This window comes from Triturus cristatus, chromosome 2_2 (genome assembly GCF_964204655.1).
Source record: "Triturus cristatus chromosome 2_2, aTriCri1.1, whole genome shotgun sequence".
In the NCBI taxonomy this organism is placed as follows: domain Eukaryota; kingdom Metazoa; phylum Chordata; class Amphibia; order Caudata; family Salamandridae; genus Triturus; species Triturus cristatus.
In genome coordinates this window covers 243037500-243058065 of record NC_140582.1, presented here as the reverse complement: position 1 = coordinate 243058065, position 20566 = coordinate 243037500, and positions in this window count along the sequence as shown.

Below are 20566 nucleotides of genomic sequence, written 5' to 3'. Positions count from 1 at the left end.
AAGACAGCTCAGCTGCGCGATTCCAAAATCAGACAGGCATGCACCAAAGTAAGAGCTCAAAACACAAGCCTTTGAGATAATTTAAGTTTCACAGAGTTTGGATCATAGCAACGCCTCCAGTGGCCTCATGCCAAACTCGTCCATGCCTTAGTCTCATGGCACTGCACATAACATGTAATTGTCCATGAGCCAGCTTTGTGTCCCAGTGTTCACGAGCATCCTCTCTATCTGACAGGAATGGCCCAAAGGATACTTTTATTTTGCTCTCTTCCATGCCAGACATCAGATTCTGTCTGACATTATGTTAAGATTTCCTTGCTGCTGCTTCTTTTAGCAAACTGCAGATTTCTTTATTTATTTTAAGGCCCCCCGCCTCTTCCTGTCCTGCCCAGTGTCTGGCCTCCCTGGAGAGAGGGTATGTCTACTATCAGGCGAGGTGCTGCTGCTACATCCAGGTGCATAAGGTCCGTATTTCATTAAACACACACATTTGTAACAATGCAGTTATTGCATTCTGGCCTCTGGTAAAAAATTTCAGATGGCTGTGTGACCATCTCCTCACACAAAGAGACTTTTTCATCTCACACAAGCAGCCTTTTGTGGTACAAGAGGGACCACATTTGCACAGGATCACTAGGAGTGGGGGAGAGAGAAACAAAGAAACATAAAGACGGATGTATAAGTTGCAAAAGTAAGTGAAAGACAGGCAAACGAGAGAGAGTGTGGCCTGAAAGGAAAAGGAGACAAGAGGGAAAAGAACAAGAGGTAGGACAAGAGAGATGTGAAACAAAAAGGGGAGAGGGAGCAGTAGAAGGACAGTATGAGAGTCAAATCGAAAGGAACAATGGGTGGAAGGTGATGTTGAAGGATTGAGAAGGGTAAAAGGAAATTGGAGGCAGAGGGAAGGCAAGAAAGAGGGATGAGACTTGAGAGTGCCAAGGCAGTCAGAGAGGCCGAATGCGATATTCAACAGCACGACTGCCGACCGACGTTGCGACAGTCAGGAGACTGCCCGATAAGCAGTCGGCACGTTCAACCACCGAATCATGATGCCACCACCTTGCTGGCGGTCAGAAAAGTGCACTTTTACATTGCGGCTTGTGCTGTGGCCCAGAAAAAGGGATGCAGCACAAGCTGCAGGGTAAAAGGGCACTTTGTGCACATCCATGCACCGTGTGCCAGGCACCATCTGTTGCGTGGCATAACGTGCATGGATGTGCATGAGGGGACTAGATGTGCCCCCAGGGCCACTTATCAGTGGCCATGGGCAATGGGGGTCCTGTTTGGACCCCAAAGTCTGTTTCTTACTGCCTTTTAAAATGCAGTCGGAAAGGGACATCCTAATCCCTACAGCATTGCCTGCACAGGCACCGCATCCATGGAAGGGGTAGGATTACGACTGACGCCCGATGGGATCTTGGATCCTGTCAGAGGCGGTGGTCTTTACCCCCAACCTCTGCTGTCTGACTGCCTGCATTGTAATGAGGTCAGACCGATGGCCTGTCTGTAGGCAGACCTCCACTGACGGCCTGTAAGTGGTGGTCCCCCCAACATTGTAATCAGGCCCTAGGTATGGCACAAGAAGAAAGGTGAGGAGGGAGGAGGTGAGAGCTAGAGAAGTAGAGTTGAAGGAAAGTGAAAGGGAGTTACAAAGGAGATAAAAGGTTGGAGAATGGAAAATCACCATTCAAAGAAAATGGGGGAAAATGGAAGGGTATTTTGAGTGAAAGGGGAAGATGACCTATTTCGAAAAGGTGAATGGAGTGGATGGGGACAGAGAAAATGAAAAGAGGAAGGTGAGAAATTATTGTGGAGAGAAGGAAGGCAACAGAGTGAAGTGGTAATTGGTAAAGCCACATATAGAGAGGGGTGAGGCAGTACTGAGTTTTCTCATCTGTAACAAGAAGAGAAGGATAAATAGTGCCTCCTACACATTATGTTAATCCCTTTGTGGCCCAGCTGTTTAGGAACAACATTTATAAAAATTGTTACATCTGAGGGTAGTTTGTAGTCAACCAGGGGAATTTCCTTCTCAACAGGTAGAGTTTGGCAATGCCGTTAATGAACTCTCATTGTCAGGACCTGCCCAGAGCTCTTTCCATGGGCGTAGCCGGGGCCAGCTCTAGGGTGGTGCGCTTGGTGCCCACACATCGGGCACTGACTTGGGGTGGGGCGCCCTGTTTGCAAGTATATTTTGCTTTTAAAAGCACCTGCTACCGTGTTCCTTTCTTCCAGCAACTTTCAAGCATCAATAAAAATGTCAAGATCACTCCGGTGATTAATGTTCACAAAGTATATATAATGTAAAGAGGTCAGTGGTTTACTGCTTGTGTCCCAAGGATCCTTCGTTATTTGCAGTATAGAAGTTAAACTCCTAATATAGCATAGTGCGCTATCAACTGTCATCAACGAGCTGCATGCAAACTACAAGATATATATATATCAGAGCTATGTCTTTTTGCCCTGTTTTTCATTATCCTAAACTTGCAAAAATGGTTCATTTGGGTAGAAGATATCAATTTTAATTATTAAAGAAAATCCCTAACAATGATGTTAAGGTTTAAACTCTGAATTTGTGCTTTCCCAGACAAAGGAATCTTAAACAATACTGCCCACCAGTATAGATGACATGTGACTCCTACACAAAGTAGTCCTCTGTCTTATGTAACATTTTTCCATACACTGATTTGCACACGGATGATTGTCTCTGTGCCAGTGTGTGAGTGATTTAAAGCGCACTGACACCCTACACTTGCGTGAGTGGCGCTGTAAAACGAAATCAGTCTGAGAGAGTGGTTATAAAGACTTGAGGGGCACTGTTAAATGGTAGTAGAGAGGGAATCCATGCTAGATGTGGTCATTGGGGGGCACCAACAAACCGGCCCTGGGCGTGGCTACCAATGGTGCAACATGTGTGGTTGCACTGGACAGGACCTGAGGAGCACAACTGAACCATGATTATTGTGGGATATTACTACTAAAGAAGACCCATTGTATTTGCCTGCGCTAGGGGTCATGGCTCCTTGCAATACGTTTAACTCTTCAACTGTGTCTGACTCTTGACAGGCTGAGATTCAGCAGGAACGGCTCTCGTTTTTTTTCCTGAATGCTGTGCCTAACTGTGGCCATAAGTTCTAGGTTTTTGCACGCTTTATCTATGCTATACACATACAGTGATTGCCCGAGTCTAACTGTCCCAGGCCAAGAATACTACGAACGAACTTCCATGTATGGCTATGTGCTTCATCTGAGCAGAATACATTTTTGTAACTTTAGGCTGCAATTTTAAGGCCCCTTTTGGTCCAGTGAATTTCAGAAAAAGGTCAATTTCTGAAATTAATAAATGCCCAGATCTTTTCATGATAAACTGTCAAAAGCATGCTGAAAACATGGAAATGTCACTCATAAGCAAACTAAAAACTTGGCAGCTATGGAACAGGTGTTCCTCTCCTTGGGATTTGTCAACCAGCTGCTTGGGCTTCTCAGTGCTCCTCTACGGATCACTATTGTTCACGAGGCTTTGGAAAGGTTGGACTGAATATTTGGAGGTAGGATATACATCCCATCTTATGATGTTTATTTGTATTCCTTTTGTTTTTAGCATTACATTCACATGGTAAAATATAATGAGTCTGTCATTTAATTATAATAACATAGACTGATGGTCAGATATTCCCAACATGTTATGACTGGGATGAGAAAAAGGGATGGAGAAGCAATACCTTTCCTCATGCTAGTTGTACAATCCTCCCCCCATTCATGAGAATCCAGCCATTGGTAACCTTACATTACAGAAGATTTGCTTGGAATGCCTGCACTTTTGTCGGCAGTGGCTGTTATCCAGTGTCTTGCTCTGGGATTCCTCTGTTATAGCTATGAACACCTCAAATTCTATTGGCAGGCGGTAAAGTAGAAATAGGATTACTTGTAAATAATTGAGGCATTTAAAGAACCCCATTAAGGTGTACAGGTAATGCAGAAACACTGCTGGTTTGGAGTGTTTCACCGAACAGTACACCTCCTAAAGTAGTCAAAGTGTGCAGAAAAAAATCTATATGGAAATAGGTGAAAGAATCCAGGAACTGGCACAGAAGCACGGATACCCTCATGTTATTTTCCATGATCTGATAATAAGGAGTAATCCACTCTTTTTAATTACCATTATCTTCTCAGCCCCTTTGTCATCCCATCCTCATGCACATGAGAAAGAGTCACACATCTCTGATCTCGCAAACCCTTTCCAAGCTCTATTACTTTCTTCCCATCCCTTACCGCACCCACCGAACAGAGTGCAAAAGGCCCATGCCCCCTACCTTACCCTGTCCATGCAAAACACAAGACCTAATCGCTGAAGAAGAACCATTAGGTAGGCTCCTGTGCTCGTTCCACAAACTGTTTCTTTGTGCCACTCTAGTTAAAGTACACTTTCTTCCAGCAGGTTCCAAGCATAGCTCTTTCATTTTGCAACAGAGAGGTCTGATGGGGCAGCTGATTTGGTGAACACATGCCTAACTCCCACTGTCTCCTGTAAAATGAAAAGTAAGAGAAGTTGAAGGGTATCCAGAGGTCAGTCCCACCTTCATGAGCCTGTGCCTGGGTTCAGCTCCACGAACAGTGTGTGGGACTCATGGCTGACCTAGCAGTCGAGGACTGTTTGTGATGGATCGCAGAGCCTGGCTTCTGTATCCTCTATTTTCACGGGCTGCAGAATGGGGAAATTGTCATGTTAGCGGGAGGCAGCTTCCATTTACAATGGTGCAGGGCCTCATGGGAAGACCTCTGATAAGAGGAAGAATTGAGGCATCATGTCCTTTTTGTTTTTCAGTCTTGACAGTATGTGACTTATTAAAGGATGGGGCAGTGTGGGGTATTAAGGGTCAACATGTTTGCTCTGTGACTCAGAAAGGACCTTTCCAGTCATATATAAAAGATGTCTGTGAGGTCAGGCAGCTACCATGGCACCTTTTTTCAGGGACCGTTTGAGGGTTATTTAAGGCTCTATGGTGATTGTAGAATGCATTGTCTAGTTCTCCATGTGGAGAAACCCGTATAAGTGGCATCCTATATCTTCTCCTTTTCCGAGGGGCAAGTAAAGGCACTGTAGCAGGGGGTCATAGTCATATAAGAAGCAGCAGTCTTCTCCTCTGGAATAGATGCAGGCCTTAGTGAGATCCTAATAATTGGCTTGCTTGAGTATTATGAGGTGGAGGGGGATTTCATGGGTGATCCATCAGTTCCAAGGGGCATGTTGGGCAGAAGGAAGAATTTCATTGAGGGGAATGAATTCTGGAGATATTTCATTCAGAAATGCTAGACTTTCCTCAATTCCTCAGGTTTCTGTCAGCGCTCCAACTCCTTAGCCTATAGCATATGATGAAAGACTAACCCTTGGAACCCAGTGTGGTGTCCCCTTCACAGAAGATGGCCATCTTCCTTGTTCAACCCCAGAACAGAGTCAAGAGTGGTTCTCCATAGTAGTCCTGATAAACAAGGCATCAGGAGGATTAAGATTGGTGATAGATTTGAAGAACACTTTGTGTCAGCCACACATTAAAAAAGGACACTCCAGTTTATCCTTATTCTGGTGTCCCAAGAGTATTTCCTGGTGGTCATCAATTTATAGGAAGGCTACATTCATGTGCCCACCAGCAGATGTCACCTGATGTTTCTGTTTTTTTGAGTGGAAGGATACCATTGGCATTTTTGAGTCTATCCATCTGCATTAGAACACACAAATGCCCTGGATTATATAATCGTGCTGCTTCACAATGAGTGGATTTGAGTCCATCCTTCTTTCGAGAACCTGCTGGTTCATGCTCTTTTCAGAAGCCAGGCTTACTGTTCTTTATTCAGAATGGCTCAGGTGCAACAGGACCACAGCTTTCTGATCAATCTCATTGAGTCCCAAAATTATCCAGCTCTGGTGTGTATTGGTGCCTGGTTTCAGATCATTCTGAGGACGATGTTCATTTTTGTGCCCACCCTGGCTGCCCCACTACATTACCAGGTGACCAATTTGTTACAGAATGACTGTTGTCAGCTAAATATTACTATAGATGCAGGGAAACAACTGGAGGGCAAGTGCTGATCTCCTCTGGTTAGTGGTGGAAACACAACTTGTCATCGTATGCTCTCTTATAGGCCACGTGTCTTTGAAAGTCATGGGCTTTCCTTGACCTGGGTCCCTGGCGTGTTCACATCTGAGAAACCTGGGCTTCAGTGTTGAGAGATTTAAAGTTTCCATTCCAGTGACAATGCATATTGCAACTCTCCTTTAAAGTTTGTTGCACCCATCCAGCATGACATCAGGAATATTTCTTTGTCCTCTTGCTCTAGTGATACTTATCACGGATGCCAGCAGTCTGAGGTTCACTTCCGTCCAGGCTCAGTGGTTGCCGAAAAAATATACATTCTTTCAAGTGAAGGAAATTAAGAGACGAAATGTAGGCATTTTTTCTGCCTGAGACTGCCATGTGAGGCAAAAATAATCAGTGCAAAAGGAAAAACTATGGACATGGAAAAGACCCTCTATTTTTGATTCTCTGACACAAAGCCCACTTTGGATGTGTGAGTCTGTGAAACAAAAATATTGCACAGTGAGTCATCATGATATGGCAACCAGTCCAATATTACTTTTCTGACAAAAGCAATACATTTGTCAGTAAATTTCTCTGCTGTGATAAGTAAATCTAATAATGGATGGCAGTCTGCTGGGAAATGAAGTGACCTCCCCCCTCGTACTTTCAAATTATCTGCCAAGGTCTTTGCATGGAACTACATGACATTTTTAATGTTCAATCAATTAAGGATTTCTTGAGCGTGGCAAATCACGCCTGAGGGTTTCACGGTGCTGGAGGGTGTAGGTTGCTGTGTTGTTATTCTGTTCATTTAAACCACCAGGTCTTGAGTCCTTTCCTGAACTCATGGAGCAATGAGGCAGCCCCAAGGGGCAGGGGGAGGCTGTTGCAAGCCTTGGCCGCCAGGAGTGAAAAAGAGCATCCTCTGCTGTTTCTACGACAGATCAGGAGGGGTGTCAGATATGAAGAGGGCGGCTGATCACAGGTATCTGGTTTGTCGGTGAAAGGACATGCATTTGTTAATGTATGCTGGTCCTTCGTCGTGTAGTATTATGTGTCCACGTTAGGTCCAAGTAACAAAGCTGTACATTTTCTTACATTGTCCGAATTTTGGGGAATAAAATTTATGTTGTGACCTTTTGCACATATTGGCGAATCTGACAATGTTGTATTAGTTTCTCTGAAACCACTTCTGTTTACACATCTAGCTTTGTACATCATTATCACGATGCCTTGAACATCATGTACAAGGCCCTTTTACGGACAATGTGCAATGGGGCGACAGGGCTATGAACACATCCATAACACCGCTAATCTAATCGAACATCACAAGGATGCTTTCGATTATGAAAAATGAGTATCCCAAACTATAGGCAGAAGAGGCACTTCAGCTGACACCGAGGGTCCCCCCATGCTGAGACTTCACCATGCACCGGTCTGACATCCCATGAGGGTCACCAGTTTGTGACCAAGACTGGGTCCTACATTCTATTTCTACAGGTAATAAGGTTGGATCATACCTTGGGGGATTCTTGGCTTTACACCTACACACACTCTAGGTACATACACAGTAGGTTTCACATAGTAGGAGTACGCCATTTGCTACCTTGTTTTATATGCCTGCATGGATGACACCACACAGGTTTTTATAAAAATAAGTATTCTTTATATAGACTTATCACAAGACCATAATTGACAAAAATCCACAATACTGTAATCAATTATAATTCTTCCAGATGGTAGAAATAGTTTAAAAATAGGTTATTCACTTAAAAGCAGTCTTTAGCAACAGATAACCCACAACTGGAGTTATCACGACGTCAAGGTCAAAGAAATCCCAAAGTACGGCGCTGACCACGAGGTGCGCGGCGTCGGGCCCGGAGTCAAAACAGACCCACAAAGAACAGTACCTTGGAAAAGCGAGAACAAAGAGCTCACGGTGTCAGGGAGGTGCAGCATCATTGGCACGTTGCGGCGTCGGTTCCTTGCTTCGAGGGAGATGATGCGTCGGGACCTGGATGCCTGCGCAGGCAGGGGAGGCATCGGTTCCGGAGAGGAGGTGACATCACGATGGCGCCAAAACCACGGTTCTGTATGATGTCACGATGTCGATGGATTCTTGACCACCCACGTAGCTGATCAGCTCTGCGATGGTGTTGGCTTCGGAGTCGATGCGGCACAGCAGCAGATGTCGGGCCGGTGTTGCAAGTCGGAGCAGAGCTCACAGCTATGGCAGGCTTACAATGTCGTTCGCTGGCGTCGATGTGGCACGGCGGCCGTCGTCGGGTCTACGTTGCAAGTCGGAGCAGCGCTCACGGCTTCAATGCATAAGACTGCATCACTCGCCGGCATCAGTGTTGCAAAATTCCTTCTATAGCAGCTAGAACAGCAAGTTTCAGATGCAGGCAAACAGAAGGGGTGAAGTCAGGTATCCCTGAGACTTCGGTCAGGAGGCAAGCTCAAATCAAGCCCTTGGAGTAATATTCTGCAAGATGATGCAAGTTCTTTAAACGTTCCTTCTCCTCTCCTTGGCACTGAAGTCACCACTGTAGGCCAACCCAGCAACACAGCACACTGGCGGGGGGGCTGTCCAACTCCTACAGCTTCCTTTGGGGCTTCTCCTTGGCAGAGGTTTTTCTTGTTGTTCCAGAAGTGATCTAAAATCTTGGGGTCTGGGTCCCCATATTTATACTACCAAAGACTCTGTCCTCTGAAGGCAGAGGGGCCTGTACCTAGTCCAAACCAGTTCTGTGCAGTCCTGGAGCACTTTGTTTACAGGACTCCTTCTTTCCTTTGGCAGGGTGGGCCAGGGGCATCAGACGCACCACAGGATGTGGAGCCAGTATTGTGGAAGGCAGGCACAGCCCTATTCAGACCAAGGTGTGACTCCTCCCCCCACTCTACATGCAGATAGGTCTATTCAGCCCTGTGCTGACTCACCCTGTCTCCTGGAATTCCCCAGCCCCTGCCACTCACAAAACCAGACACACAATACACAACCTAGCAGAGGCAGGCTGGATGGATAGGTAAGAAAATACCTACTTTCTAAAAGTGGTATTTACAAACACAGAATGTTAAAACCAACTTTACTAATGTGTCTTATCATTTTGAGTTCAAGCATACTAAACTCGAATTTCTACCATGTTCCCTTGGTCAGTTAGGATTATAAGATGCTATAATCAAACTGCCCATTCTGGCCTATGGGAACAGGTAGCCTTGCAATAGTGAAAAACTAAATTGGCTGTAATTCACTATCAGGACATGCCACACACATCAGGGCATGTCCTACCTTTCACATACAATACACCCTGCCCTAGGGCCTACTTTAGGGGTGGCTAACATGTTGAAAAGGGATGGTTTAGGTACTGGCAAGTGGGTGCACTTACCAAGTCAACATGACATTCCCAGTCTGCACACAGGCTCGGCAATAGCAGGCCTGAGACATACTTTACAAGCTGCTTTTGTGGGTGGCACAATCAGTGCTGCAAGCCCACTAGCGGCATTTGATCTACAGGCCCTGGGCACACATGGTGCACTGTAATAGGGTCTGGCAAGTAAATCAAATAAGCCAATCATGGAGTCACTAATCCATTCCAACAATTTAACATAGGGAGCACTTGCACTCTGGCACTGAATAGCAATGGCACAGTGCCCAAAGCATCTAAAGCCAGCAAATAGATCAAAAACAGAGGATGCAATCAGTAAAAAATGGAAGGGAGACTCACGCCAATGGTGCCAGGTCTAACAGGCCCTCTCAACATTGGCACTTGAGATGGGCAACGGCAAAACAGCCAGTACACAATTTGCTAACTCTGGCCACTGACATAGCTTTGCCTGCCAATAGTGGTGCGCCTGAAGATTGCGATTCTCTGGGACAGGTTCTGCGACATAAGCGTTGAACTGGGTGCATATGCCCTAAGTTATTGAAGCATTCAAATTGAAGTAGTACTTTTTAAAGTCCGCAGAAGGTATCTAGAACTAATGCAGAGTACCTCAGTGAGGCTTTATTGACTGCAAATGCCATTTTTGGTGAAGGAACATTTCTATGTATCATTGCAAGCTGTTTCTAATGCACTGTAAAATAACATGTCCTGCATTGTTCCTCCACATTTCTTTGCTTACTAAGTGGCATGAATTCTAACATGGAGCATGTTATAGTGCCAAAGTCACTAAAAGTGCCACCCAGCCTTCTCTCAAGAAGATGTTTCACATCTACACCAATTACACTGAACACTTGGTAGACAAGGGGATTTTCAGACTCTTGTCTTTGGCATCATCACTAAGCAGAAATTCTGAACACGGTCGCCACATAGATAATATAGCATTCATGGCCTCTAGGGCTGAGAACTATCGGCTAAATGACACAGTTGGTATGACTCGTTCTTTGTGCCACACCAAGCACAAAATTAGAAATGTTTGCATTTTAGTTCCAGCGCCTAACGAAACAGTGCACCAGAATGGACTCCAAAGTCAATAGCATTCTTCATTAACTCGGAAGACTGTAAATATGCTTTCAGTATACCATCTGGCAAGTGGAAAGGATCGCTTACAGGGAAGCACTTGAGCTCAGGTATCGATTTTGACAGGTCATCACATACTTTTTTCATATACGTAGCTGAATTACTGCAAATACAAACAATAACACTCCAGTCGTTGTTGAACTTGGTAAGAACTTTTTGCAGCAGCACTTCAAGTGACACTTTTACATGTTTTCCAAATGTCTGATATCATATTTTCGCCACTATCCCAGATCCTTAGTGACAGCACTCTTTTCATATCACTAGACCTTGCATTGAATGTTTAAAGCCTGGGGAGTTTGGCAATTCACCTACTATCAATACTGACTCGCTAGAAAAAAGGGGTTGATATATCAAATGGTTTTACCCATTCTCTGTCTGTGGGTAAATGTAATGGTACACGTTGCGAAAGATTCTTATGAAACCAGCCATTTTGCCTATCAGTAAAAGAACGAAACATAGGCAAAATATCAAATATGATTTTGATATTTCCTGATTCTCTACAATTTATAAAATACTTAAATAAGACCCAGAACATAATTTAAACCCTACATCCTTTGACCAAAGACCACAACATTGAAAAAAAACAAAAGGAAGTAGAAACAATATTTTAGTAACATCCCTAAACAACAAAACTCATGCAGAATAATTTTAGCCCAGTCTTTCTTGCTGCTGCCTAGTATAACAACGTTTCAGGAAGAAATAAAAATGACTCTCACTCACCTTTTCCTTTCTTTTAAAGGCATTTAGTTTGTGGTTGTGAAGGTTGTTTTTGGTGTTTGTATGTTTACACTGGCGAGGACTATTTTTTTTCAGTTATTATAGGTTTAAACCTAAAACAGGATAGCCTAGATATACCCTATGCACTGGCTATAGGTTATTCAAACTTGTAGGATAAAATGTTCCCACTTTGTGCGTACCCTATCTTCTTAAATTCATTTAGTTAATTTCCTTCTTCTTTGAAAATAAGGTCTGTAAATGGAGATAATGGAGTTAACAATGGAGAAGAAGTAGAAAATTGCAGACATGCAGTTACTATGAAATTACTAATATATGGTCTCCTGGCAATGGGTGGAGGCGTTATCTTCATAGTTGAGGCACACAAAGCATTCAGAACATAGGTATTCAATTCCTGGGTCAAATTCCCGGTTGCAAATTCCAATGCACAGTTCTTTCACACTTACATTGAAGATGAAATACCAGATGAATACATTTCTTCTTTGTTTTCCTGCACCTCGGGTTAGCCCTCTAGATCTTCCTCTGTTTGCGGCCTTATCTGAGAAGATCTACCACACCGAAAGCATAAATTACTTGTTTTCTTCTTCTTAAACCACACCAGTCAAAAAACAGGTAATGAAGTAAAACAGATGTAAATAGGCATAATCATTGGAATACTCCATGGTGTATAACTTTCAAATGATCTAACCTCCCTCTTGCTCTAACCACTTCACTATTGTTGCCATACACCTATAGCTTTTCTTTTTCATTTCCATCATATCTACTTTAAGAGTGTATTTAAAAGAATTTATCGAATCTGTAGTCAACGGTGGAAGATTACTTATCTATTTCCTACAGTTCTCCCTGCGGGCCAAGAGGATCTTATAAAGCAGCAATTTCACTCCATCCTTATTGGTTTTTGCCTGCTTCCCCAGTTACCCCAAAATAACAAGGAATAGGTTACCTGAACTTCTATATTGATAATATCGGTCGGAAAAGTATTCACATTCTCCCAGAAGATTTGAACTCCTGAGCATTCCAAAAACATATGAATGTTGTCTGGTTTTTCTAAGTCACACTTTGCACAGCTCACAACTTCTCCTTTCCCCAGCTTCATTAGCCTTGGAGGGTTCAATATGAATGGAGAAAAGATTGTTCTTCCTTAAATTGACAGTGCTGTAAAGAGTATTAAGAGATACTTACCATTAGTTGTCTAGCTGGAGCTCCGGCAAATGCCTTTTCCAGAGCTCCTCCGACAGCCTCAAATCTACATCCACCAAATCGATCACCAGCCAGTACCATCTTGAGCCCTCCTTGGCTTTTTGTACCTCCTGATTTAAGATTTCTTCCAACTCATTTGAAGCTCCTATTTTCACTCTTATTGACTGTAACTAGCTTTTTACTTGAAGGTATTTAAACTTTGAGATCGTATTATCCGCCACTTCACAAATACATCTCATGATATCAGCCTACCCTCCTCTTCCAGATGATACATCCTCCAGATGCCAGCCGCTTTTACCTGTGGGGCCAGTTGATCTTTAGCCCACTAGGGGCATGGAGAATCCCAGATGGGTGCAAACTCGCTACAGCAGGTGAGTTTAATCACATTCATGATATGGAACCATAACTCAGCCATACCTTGTAATATGTTTAATCTCACCTTTTTGTAGTATTTAGGATCTCCAAACTTATACATAAAACCAGAATCTCCACCCAGAGTGTTCATCAACATTGCTCTGAACATCCTACCAGCTTCAGAACTGTAAGGCGTATGCAGAAGCATCCTTCCATTTTTTAAGATGAAAGCCCAGGCATAATAATGTAATGTAGTGAGGATACGAGATTAACTGCAGACATTGCTAAATTAGCATAGGTTAGTACATGCTTGGCTGCCATGTTGCCACTTTTGCACACGTTTCTACATGACTTTGTTTTCGCGAAACCAGTGCTTTTGCTCATCCACATGAGAACCATCTATCTTTCACGTTTCTTGCTGTACTCTGTGGGTCTCGTCTGCACATCGTGTTCAAGGTCGAAAATCAATGTCTCTCATTAATCTGCTTTGGTCAGTTATGCATGTTAGACATAATACACACACAGCTGCACTACTGAAAATTGTGTGCTTTTAATAAGGCATTACATGCATGTTAGGCATTTGAAGAATACCTTTTCAGAGGGAAGAGCTGTGCTTGAACGGAGATGTAAACTTTGTGCATCTAAACCTAGAGGTATGGGGTCCCCCCTGACAAAGCCCAGAGGTCTTCTATTTCTATAATAAAATACTTCCTAGCAAGGGGAGGGTGGCAAGGCACGGTAGTCCTTCTTCCACTATCTTTATAGAATGATATACCCTTTTATTTTCTATGGAATTGTAACAATGCTTACTATCTTGTGTTTATGCATTTTGCTGCTAGTACTGGCTCGTATACTGTGTTTTACGGAGATGCAAACTTTGTGCATCTAAACCTAGAGGTATGGGGTCCCCCCTGACTAAGCCCAGAGGTCTTCTATTTCTATAATAAACTACTTCCTAGCAAGGGGAGGGTGGCAAGGCACAGTAGTTCTTTTTCCACTATCTTTATAGAATGATATCCCCTTTTATTTTCCATGGAATTGTAACAATGCTTACTATCTTGTGTTTATGCATTTTGCTGCTAGTATTGGCTCGTATACTGCGTTATATAGCTCGTTAGTTAAAATAAACATTTTAAACTATACAGTGTCTCTGATTATTCACGCTGTGGACAAGTATGAGTATGAGTGAGTGAGTGAGCAAAAGAGCGTTCTTGCTCCCGCGATTCCTGGGAGGATCTGAGTTACATGTTCTAGGATGTCTAATCATTGGTAGCTTTGCTGTAGTACGGACACCGAATGAGACACTATAGCTAGTCCGATTGTGGTTCCTGGCACTAAGGTGGGTTTTTGGTACACCACTACACACCGAGGTCCTGGTTTCCTGCGCATAGTTCTGTATATGTGCAGAATCCCTGCAACATGGCGCACCCAACGTTTGGTCTGGTTCTAATCTGCGAGACGCTTAAATAGTGCTTGTGCTTGTCCACAATCCCCTTGAATCCGTTTCCAGAAACAGCTGTGATGGTCTAACCTCCTATATTGATGTTTATATAGTTTTTTTCTAGCTTGATCTTATTTAAAAGGTGTTTTTTCTTCATTGTTAACCCTTTGTTGTGCTGCCACGCATTAGGTTGTTATACTCTGTTTTGACTTCATGGCTGAGGTTGATATTCCGACGCATAGCCACCCTGCGCTCCGTCATCATCTGACCGGTTATGGAGTGCCAGACGCGGGTGTGGCACTTATCTTTGTGTTTGGAGCTGACTGGTTCACCACTTTGAGGTATTTTATTCTTGGGTCACCTTTCGGGCGGTAGATGGAACCTACAAGTTGTTCCATGTATACACTCCTACGGCCCTTCCTAATATATATCAGCCTTATAGGACTCTTGAGGTTTTGTTGTCAGCATGACAACATCAGATTTGGTTTAATGGCTCCCTCCCACACCCAGTGACTCCGATACGTTTAAGCCCTTTATCAATAGAAGGGGCCACCCGGCCCGCTTTGGCTGGGTAAACCCCACATCCACAGTATCTAACAGTTCCTATAGCGGAGCTCCGTATTTTGCACAAAGCCTTGAATAGGGTGCACAGGGCTGTTGTACAATATGTCTCTCCCAACGTTCAGGTGGGACCACCTGGAGTTGCTGAGCAACCAGCTGGACCTGGCGGGGCGACCACAGAATAAGGATGATTTGCCTTATTGGCTTGCTGAAAAATTTGGCCAGCTGGAGGCGGTGTTTCTGAATACCTCTCCTGTGGAAAAACACAGGATTTTGACAATTAGTTTGCAGAAAGACTTAATCCCCGAGTTAACCGATTGTAACAATTGGGGAAAGGTGTTTGTGGCGGTATATGCGAAGAGTTTCAGCACTTCCTCAATGACCCTACCCCCCTCCGTGATTAAGCATGTTCAAGATGAGCATGGCCCTGAAGCGGCGGTTGAATTGGGGGATGAGGTTGGTGGGGGTGTTCGACATGGTTGCTGATCTCATCCTTGCTAACGTGTAGGGATATGCATTGAACTTTCAAGTAGCTAATGCCTTGGCTCTCGTCCCAGGGGATGAGTAGCCACGCAAATTACCAAAACGTATTGCTCAGGCTTATAAGACCATTGCAAAAGACACACAATTGATGGACGGATTGCAGAACAAATCAAAACATTCACCCCCAGTCAAGAGATCTGGGTCAAATCCGTCATTCTTTTGCTCACCAAGCCACCCCAGTTTAGACCTGGCCATATGCAAATCAGTCTTGACCCTGTGCCTCATGGCAACAGTCCAGCCCGAATTGCCAAGCAAGGTCCTCCCTGGACCGGAAACAAGCATCTTAGGACCGGTATTGGGGTTTCGCCCCTCATTAGCCAGGATAGCTTGATTCTAATGGCCCAGTGAGCCCAGGACCCACGTCTGGGCATACCTGGCGCACATAGGGCGAGAAAGCAAAAGACACACAATTGATGGATGGAATGCCGAACAAATCAAAACATTCACCCCCAGTCGAGAGATCTGGGTCAAATCCATCATTCTTTTGCTCACCATGCAACCTCACTTTAGACCTGGCAATATGCAAATCAGTCTTGACCCTGAGCCTCATGGGAACAGTCCAGCCCCAATTGCCAAGCCAGGTCCTCCCTGGACCGGAAACAAGCATCCTAGGACTGGTATTGGGGTTTCGCCCCTCATTAGCCAGGATAGCTTGATTCTAGTGGCCCAGTGAGCCCAGGACCCACGTCTGGGCTTACCTGGCGCACTTAGGGCGAGAAATCAAAAGACACACAATTGATGGACGGAATGCAGAACAAATCAAAACATTCATCCCCAGTCAAGAGATCTGGGTCAAATTCATAATTCTTTTGCTCACCATGCCACCCGAGTTTAGACCTGGCCATAGGCAAATCAGTCTTGACCCTGTGCCTCATGGTAACAGTCCAGCCCGGTTTTAGGCCCAGATCTCTGTACTGGGGTGAATGTATGACATTGTTCTGCATTCTGTCCATCAACTGTTCTTTTTGCATTTGTCACCCCGACTGGGACGGGTATGCCCAGACATGGGTCCCGTGCTCTCCATGCCACTTTAATCAAGCTATCCTGGCTGAAGAGGTGTGAAACCCCGAAACCGGTCCTAGGATGCTTGTTTTCAGTCCAGGGAGGACCTGGCTTGGCAGTTCAGGCTGGACTGTTCCCATGAGGCTCAGGGTCAAGACTGATTTGCATATGGCTGGGTTCAAACTGGAATGGCATGGTGAGCAAAACAATGATGGATTTAGGCCCAGATCTCTGTACTGGGGTGAATGTATGACATTGTTCTGTATTCTGTCCATCAACTGTTGTTTTGCATTTGTCACCCCGAGTGGGACGGTTATGCCCAGACGTGGGTCCCATGCTCTCCATGCCACTGGAATCAAGCTATCCTGACCGAAGAGCAGTGAAACTCAGAAACCGGTCCTAGGATGCTTGTTTCCAGTCTAGGGAAAACCTGGCTTGGCAGTTCGGGCAGGACTGTTCCCATGAGGCACAGGGTCAAAACTGATTTGCATATGGCTGGGTTCAAACTGGAATGGCACGGTGTGCAAAAAAACTATGGATTTAGGACGAGATCATTGTACTGGGGTGAATGTATGACATTGTTCTGCATTCTGTCCATCAACTGTTATTTTTGCATTTTTTTAAGACCATTGGCCGCAATAGTTTGAGTGTTAAGCCTTTGCTAAAATACCACCTCAAACGCAAATAACAACACAATTCTCAGTCTGATAAAGATGAGCATCCAATCTTTTCTAAGAAAAATTGGAGAACTAAAAAACAGGGCAAGCAACAACAGAAACAGGGGTCGCTTGCTGCGTCACCGACACCTGTGTCTTCTGAGCGCACTTATGAATTGCGCAACCGCTCGAGAATTAGGTCTCCTGGTAGATTTCAGGTTCCCGATCAACGTTCTCCTCGATCTTTTCATGAACTGTCAGGCTCACAAGCCGGTGGAGTGGAGCGCCAGCACTGCGGTAGAGGTCGAGGTGCACCGAAAGGATGTGAGCATCCTTGTCCCATAGAAGGCATGGGCAAACAAGACGATTTTCCTCATCAATGCCCCCAGTTTCAGAAAAAGAAATCTGCAGCGTTAACAGCGAGATATGCCACAAACGGTGAGAACGCGGCTCCTGAATTTAACATGGGCAGTGACTCTGCTCGACAGCGCCGCAGAAGTTACCATAGTGTGACAGGCACTACGTTTGTTTCTGGAGGCGACAGCAACTGACACTTTCATTACAGTTGAGACTGCTGACACTCGCGTAGCTCCCCCTGACAGACTATATTACATAGTTCTTTTATTTGAAGGTGACGTACAGCGTGTCATTAAAGGGATTTTTGGGGAAAATCTGACCTCTTCTTACGACATTTTATTAGCAGAGATAGATTGGCCCCCACCTTTTGTTCTTGCAGCTACTACAGGGGAGGACGTGATACTTCCGAGTTTTTCAAAGAACGTCTCCAAGGAGCATGCAGAGGCTTTTGCAGAAGAGTGGGCTTTGGTGCTTGCACCGGCTCTGTACCGTACTTATGTGGGCTGGGACAAAGATTCTCCACCCCATGAGATACCCTTGTGGTCAATGCCGCTGCCTCAACCCCAATATCCCTTCCAGCGTGAGGCGACAGGTCCCGTTTCGGAGATTCTCACTTAATTTTAGTATCAAGGAGTGATTGAGACATGCGTGTCTCCAATGAATAATCCTCTTTTTACCGTTACAAAACCCGATGGTTCGTACCGCATAGTTTTGGATTACTGGCATTTGAACTCTCATTGTCGCACTTTTGCTGTACAAAATACCCACAGTTCTGCTCTTATAGACAGTCTTATTCGTAAAAAATATAAAACTACCCTTGACATTTCAAATGGCTTTTTTACTCACAACTTATCTCCGGTATGCAGTCAATGGACCGCATTCACAGTCGGCGGTAAACAAAAACAATTTAGGTGACCAGCTATGGGCTACAAGAGCAGCCCTGGAGTTTTCGCCACCTGTGTTGTCTCTTTGCTAGACAGCATAGACTACGGTTACAAATTCAACTTTGCAAAATCACACATTGCTGAGTACACAGTGTTGTTTTTGGGCTATGAGCTCAATGTTGAAGGTAGAGGCTTGGCTCCTCACTTCCTGGAGAAATGCGCACATTTACACCCTCCAACAACCCTGAAAAAAAGTCAATCATTGCTTGGATTTTTGAATTTCGGGTGTACTTATATTCCAGAATATGCCCAGCGTATCAAGATTCTTTATGGTCTGATACAACCAATATTTTCTAAAGCCTGCTGCCTTACAGAACATTCAACTATCCTGCACCCTTTGCAGTCTGATCTTCTTGAATCTAAATACTTGTTAACACCTGATAACCACACAAACCTGGTAATAAGAATCGATCAAGGTTCAGTTGGTTTCATTTACTTGACATTTAATGAAGGTGACACAGTTCCTATTGCTTACAAATCGCATTTAAACACTTCTGTTGAGTAGCGCTTTCCCACCATTGAAAAGGCCTTGACAGCTGTAGGAACGCGCACTGGCACAGGGAAAACACATTTTGGTGGTGACACCATGCCCTGCACTTGAGGCAGTGAAGAATGCAAGTGTACCAAACTCTAAGGCTTTGCATCCCCGTTGGATACAGTGGGCGACTTCTTTGACGTCTCCGGATGTCAGGTTTATCTTTGACTCCTCTCTTCAGATTCAGGAGTTCTTGCAGTATGAATTTGTTCATCCTCCTCCTCTGTCAATGCGCCTGCTTGAGGAGTACGATTGTATCATTTACACCGATGGCTCAGCGCAACCAGTCACCAGGTCTAAGCATGCTTATTTGGCAGCCTGTGCTATAGTAGCAGGTACCATGGTGAATGGTGAGTTCAAGTACAGTGTCGTACATACGCAGGCGCTCTGTGACTGCACCGCCCAATTGGCCGAGCTGCGCGCCTTGGTGCTTTATCTCGAGTTTTATTGTGAGTGATACTTATTACTGTGTTCAGTCTTTCAATGACAACTTGTTCTTTTGGTCTCAGAATGACTATCGTAAATCCAAAGGCATTGCAATTAAGCATAAGATGCTTTGGATTCGAGTGGCAGATCTGAAAGAACGTCTGCCTCTCACACAGTTGATTCACACTCTTGGCCACCACCGTGTAGGTGTACACGCTGTCGGGAACAGTTTGGCTGATGAAGCAGCCAAATATGCAGTAGCCACATGTCTACTAGCAGCCGTTACAAGATACATGACTCATATTGATAGTGACATTTTAGCAGCTATTGCTGCTACTGAGAAGGGTGGAAATTACCCTCAAGGGTTCCCTTCCAAGTACTCTTATCATTTAAGTCCCGACAAAGTTCCTTATGTAAGAATAAATAACGTTGGTGACAGGTTGATTCCCAACGCGGACCTCAGACTTTCATTGATAACAGCCGCACACAAAGGCATGGCTTCGGCCCATGCTGGCGTGTCTGCGACAGTTTCTATCTTGCACCATCGTTACTGGTGGCGTGGTTTATATAAACAAGCTTGTCATTTTGTACTATCTTGTGATATGTGTCAGCAGATTAAGCCTTCTACAGTTACACATCCACCACAAACACAGCTCTGCATTTCTGAGAGACCTTTTGGCTGTGTATATCTTGATCACTGCGATCCATTTTCTTCAGTTACTGCTTATAAGTATATCTTAGTTGCAGTTGATTCGTGCACACATTTCATTTGGTTTTGGCCACAACGCAGTGCTGACACTCAAAATGTCATCAGGGATTTGCGTGTCTTTGTGGGAATTTTTGCATGTGGCACCTTCCATTCTGGCCAAGGTCCAGCGTTCGCCTCTAAGGCGTACAAGCATGCGATGAAGTCTTTGGGGGTACTGGTGAAATTTTCGTTTCCATACAGGACTGAGGGCAACTCAGTTTTGGAGCGAACGAACCGAGATTTAAAGCAATCCTTGACAGCTAGAGTCTTAGGTACTGGCAGGAACTGGCTAGCCCACTTGTATAGCGTGCAACATGCACTAAATAATCTCCCTAGAAGATCTCTGGGTGGGCGGACCCTATACAAAATGCTCTTTGGCATAAAAAATGTTTGTTCCGGACCTTGATGGTCTAGACATGGCGGCGGCAGCTGACACCTTTGACGTAGATAATCATTCTACTATGTTA